Source organism: Camelina sativa, chromosome 20 (genome assembly GCF_000633955.1).
Source record: "Camelina sativa cultivar DH55 chromosome 20, Cs, whole genome shotgun sequence".
NCBI lineage: Eukaryota > Viridiplantae > Streptophyta > Magnoliopsida > Brassicales > Brassicaceae > Camelina > Camelina sativa.
In genome coordinates, this window is record NC_025704.1 from 20,694,035 (window position 1) to 20,698,855 (window position 4,821).

The window sequence follows — 4,821 nt, forward strand, 5'->3', positions numbered from 1 at the left end:
TGTAAGATAAGAGTAATTGTTGTTTAGCAAGACTTTTTGGTAATATGTAAACATCAAACTACTTCTGGTAATGAAAAATATCGGTATTTGGATTTCATGTTTTGAGAATTTGGCTTTTTGTTATAGGTTTTTATTTTTAGTAATTAATATTATTGTTTTTTTGGCAAATAATCAGCTACGAAACAAGTTACCATCGTTACATAGTATTTCGTAGCTAATGTTAGCCACGGACAAACAGTGATACCTTTGTAGCTAGCTTTAGCCACTAATTAAGAGTGATCATTTCGTAGCTATATGTAGTCACGAAGGGGAGTGACAAATTCGTGACTAAACAGCCACGAAATGCAACGCCAATAATTTTGTTACGAAGCTATATCTACGATTTTTTTTCATGACTATTCATGACAGTTTTTACTTATAGCCACGAATATTTAGGCTCAGCCATGAATATATTGGTGGCTATACATATTTTTTTTACTAGTGGGTGTCTAGGAGACGTCGGAAACACAGACGATCGAGCCACTCTCAGCTGCACCAATCGAGCCACTCTCAGCTGCACCAATCAAGCCACTCTCAGCTGCACGAATCAAGCCACTCTCAGCGGCATCAATCGAGCCACTCTCAGCGACACCAATCGAGCCACTCTCGAGTCACCACTCGAGTCGCCACTCGAGCCATCATTCGAGCCACCAGTCGAGGGATTCAGCTTTTGACGTCTTCATCAAAGTTGTAGAGAATTGAGTCGTCTTTTCAATGCCGTTTATTGCAAGTCAATCAGAGGCGTGGTTCAAGAGTTATCACCGTTTTAGTGGATACATATACACCCAGCTCGAGTCGCATCACCTCCACTCGACCCACATCGAGTCGTATGACCTCGTCTTGATCCGTTCCACTCGACCGCACCCCAGAGAGAGACGACACGCGACTCGACCGCACATGTTTGGGTTCACACGCTTCAGGAGATTCCCGAACCGACGCTCTATCTTGTCGTTTTAAGTTTTAGGGATTCACACGTTTTTACTATATATAAATTTTGTTAAGTGTTGGTTTGGGACATCTTAGTCTTTTATCTCGTTTTCTTTTCTAAGATTTACCTAGCCACCAAAACGTACTCCGATCTTGTAATCCAGATAGCTTTGATTTTATTGAGTTTTTGCATTGGATTTCTTCTACAAAGTTGTTCTTCTCATTTATATCTATCTACTATGCTTTGTTCAATATTTTCTGGATTTGTATCTTTGGTGATGATTTCCGGAGCTGAGTAGTGTGGTAGTTCTTGAGGATGGGATAGATTAGGTGGAGGATCTTAGGATGTAGAGTGTTTAAGATTTGATTGTATGATTCCCTTTTGGACAAGAGTTAGAAATACTAGTTTCTCTCTGATCAATTGAGACTAGGTTTGAGACATTTCCACACCCAAAAAAGGTGTTTGATGAAATGTCTGACCAACTAGTGCCAAAGACTTACGTTTCTAGCCTAAGAGATTAGTTGTCTAGGATGTCTGTTGACGTGAATGAACTTGTTTGTAATGCCTGCTCGACCATGTTTCTCTAGCGAGAGCTAGGTCTGGAAGTGCTTGAGTCTGAGTAGCTTTTGCCAAGAGATTGGATTAGCTAGGTTGTGATGTTCATTGTTTAGGGATAGTTTGCTTGTGGTATGTTAAACACTCTGTAGACTAGGATACTCCACCGACATCAATTACTCCCATCCTTAGGACTTTTATCTTTTTGATTGATATTACATTCTCAAGACTGTTTCATTTGTTCATGCTTAGAATCAATTTCGGTTTCATTTATTTTTGTTCAATTCTGGTCATACATTTTCGTTTCTGGTTATGTGACTCACATCGGTTTGTATTTTGACCATTCTAGGATTGTTTGAAAAACACTCTTTTTTAATTGGCGTAACTTGTGACTTCTTGATTGCATCTTGAGTGATAGTAAAGATTCCCAATTGGATTGACATTTTAAGTATCACAACTGCATAAAGTTAATTGAACCTACTAGAATAGACACACAAAAATCTTAGTATCAATGATCTTATTTATTTATTTTGGATACCAATAACATATTTAGAGAATGATTTTTACGAAAAAAATTCCATTTTATTCCAATTATCATAATAATAAAAACTTGTTTGCAAGCCGATGGGTTTCACTTTCACATAAGAAATTGCACAAACAAGAAGAAATTGACTAATTAGTATTTACATACATTAAGAAGCGAATTGACTATTCAAACGTGTTTTCTCCACTGTACATAATGTTTGAGAACTCATTCTTCTTTCTTGTTGATGCTTGACTTCATAGCTCCTGCAATCAAGTTTTTCAATTCAATACAAAGATAGAAGCAATATGATATATAAAAAAAACAAATTAATTAAAGAGTATCAATAGATTTCTATGAATATCGGAAACTTTTATTTCTCATTCACAAATTCATCTTTGTTCATGCTGCTACACGACCTTTATAACACAATAGCCATTAAGCACAAATCCCAAATTAAACAAAACTCACGAATTGCAGACATAATAAAAATTTCTATTTAAAAGACTTTTTTTCTTTTGTGCAAACTATTTGAATGTCTTTATAGCAATCTATGAACATTTAGAAACCTATATTAAATCAAGTTGAATACCCCCAACGCATCAACCATTACATTAACTAGACTGTACTAAAAAGATCACTCGGCGTGTTCACAAGAGACCCGAGAAAATTCTTTTTTTTTTCATGTCAAATTACCAAACCCAACACACAAAACTGCACTTTTACTCTTTATTGGCTATATATTCAAAGAAACTAAGCAAAAACCTGATGAAGAAACCTACTTGAAATCAGGCTAGATCAAGCTGGCTACATATTGTCCCATGGGGAGTCAGGAATTCAGCACTATATCTTATATACATCTATGGAAACCAACCTGTATTCATCTGTAAGTCTCTCAAATCAAAACCAAAATATCAGGAAATAGACCAGCAAAATCCATCTACAGGATGCTTACAAATAGCCCTGTAAACGGAGCGGATATCCGGCTTTTTCGGACTATCCGAATCCGAATCCGTTTCCAGCGGATATATGAAAACACTATCCGAATCCGGATCCGTGACTACGGATATCCGAATACAAATATCCGTGTCTAAAAACCGGATATCCGCGGATATCTGGATCCGTCCCTTTTTTAATTTTCACCACCACCAAACGAAACCCTAGCATACTAATCACAAACTCAAATATCTTCCCTAGAACCTCTTTTGTTCTATTTTCTTATTGATTTCTCTTGATTTCGTTAACTGTCATAGCTAAACGCCGGATCTGGTATGGGTCTGTCCAAATCTCATCATAAGATTCAATTCTTTTTCTATAACCACTCCAAATGTAAAGATTAAAAAAAGTATGAAAGCAAACATACACTTCTTTTGATACGATCTTCTCTTATGAAATTAGAAGAGGAAAGCAATCTGAAAAATTGGAGGAGATGAACAAGGACAGAAAACGAAAGGAAAGGGAGAGAGAGATCGTGGGAAGAAAAATAAGAGTAGCTAGGTTATTTTGCGTCATTAGTAGGCCCATAAGTTTAGTTAGGCCCAATAATTTAGTTAGGTCTGTTAGTATTGTTTGGTCCGTTAGTATTATTAAACCCATTAGACTAATAACTATTTGGATCCGGATATCCGAACCAAAAATTGTTCACTATCTGAATCCGGATCTGTATCCGTTAGATCGGAAATTTACTATCCGTATCCGGATTCATCCTGGCCGAATATCCGAATTTTTGGATTGAATTCGGATCCGGATATCCGCGGATATCGGATATTATTCTTAGGGCTACTTACAAAGATCTGTACAAATAAAAAAACAAATCGAATTCAATAACAAAGAACAACACCAAACAGATTTTTGTAAAGATTCATATGGTTTTGTGTATACCTTTGACCTGTTTCTGAAGTAGAGAAGCTTGTGAGGACATGGCGGATGATTTAGCAATCGAGATGGAGCTGCCAGTGATCTGAGACGGAAAGAGGAAGATGGTAATTCAAATGAGAGAGAAAGAAGAAGATGTTAACTGAAGAAAACTTCATCGAATGCAAAATTTCAAGGTTTGGGTTACCAGCCTTTCATGAACTTCTTCGACGCCCAACCCCCTAATGAACAACAAGCACTGTAAGTTTGCAGAAAATAGCTAAAGCATCAGACCACAAGACAACATGAATGACCATAACATAAAGACTCAGTAATCGACAAATTCTAACCAAAACACTTGGGATGAAAATTCATACTCTACTTAATCCCTAGAGGTCAAATTTTTATCAGCATATGCAGAATAAAGATCATTATATGTTTGGCTAATTCACACGCTAACCAACTTATCTAAAGAAGTGTTCTTATGAATAGATTGAATCTAGGGTAAAACAAGTTCCAAGATTTTAATTAAAGGAAAACAAAATCGGCCAAATCTCTGAAGAATAAATCTTGAAAGGAACAAAGAGCTTAATATCAGTCCAGTTCTACTTTTAATTCACATATCTCTTGAAATGAGGAAACATATAACAAGATTCTAAATCAGGTGAAAATAAAACTAGACCTCGTGCCTTTGAATTAAGAAGAACCTTCGTCTTTGTCATCGGAATCAGCCACGGGAGTCAAAAGCACTTGATCGCCTTCAAGTTTGGCCATAATAATCGCCGGCTTCTCGTCTCCATCGCCGATATACTCAAGTCGGAGAAGAAGAAGAAAGAAAGAGAGGAGAAGAGAAAAGAGATATCTTATCTATCTTATATTTTTTATAATTATTTTCTAAAACTTAAACATTTTAGAGGCAATG

The 4,821-nt window shown here is 36.4% G+C and overlaps 1 long non-coding RNA gene across 1 annotated transcript; it reads right to left on the reverse strand.

The window, feature by feature from the left end:
• Positions 2,215 to 3,827, reverse strand: LOC104771325. The gene is made up of 2 exons (XR_764802.2): positions 2,828 to 3,827; positions 2,215 to 2,311 (listed from the first exon to the last, which is right to left on the reverse strand). It is a non-coding gene; the product is annotated as an uncharacterized LOC104771325 (long non-coding RNA).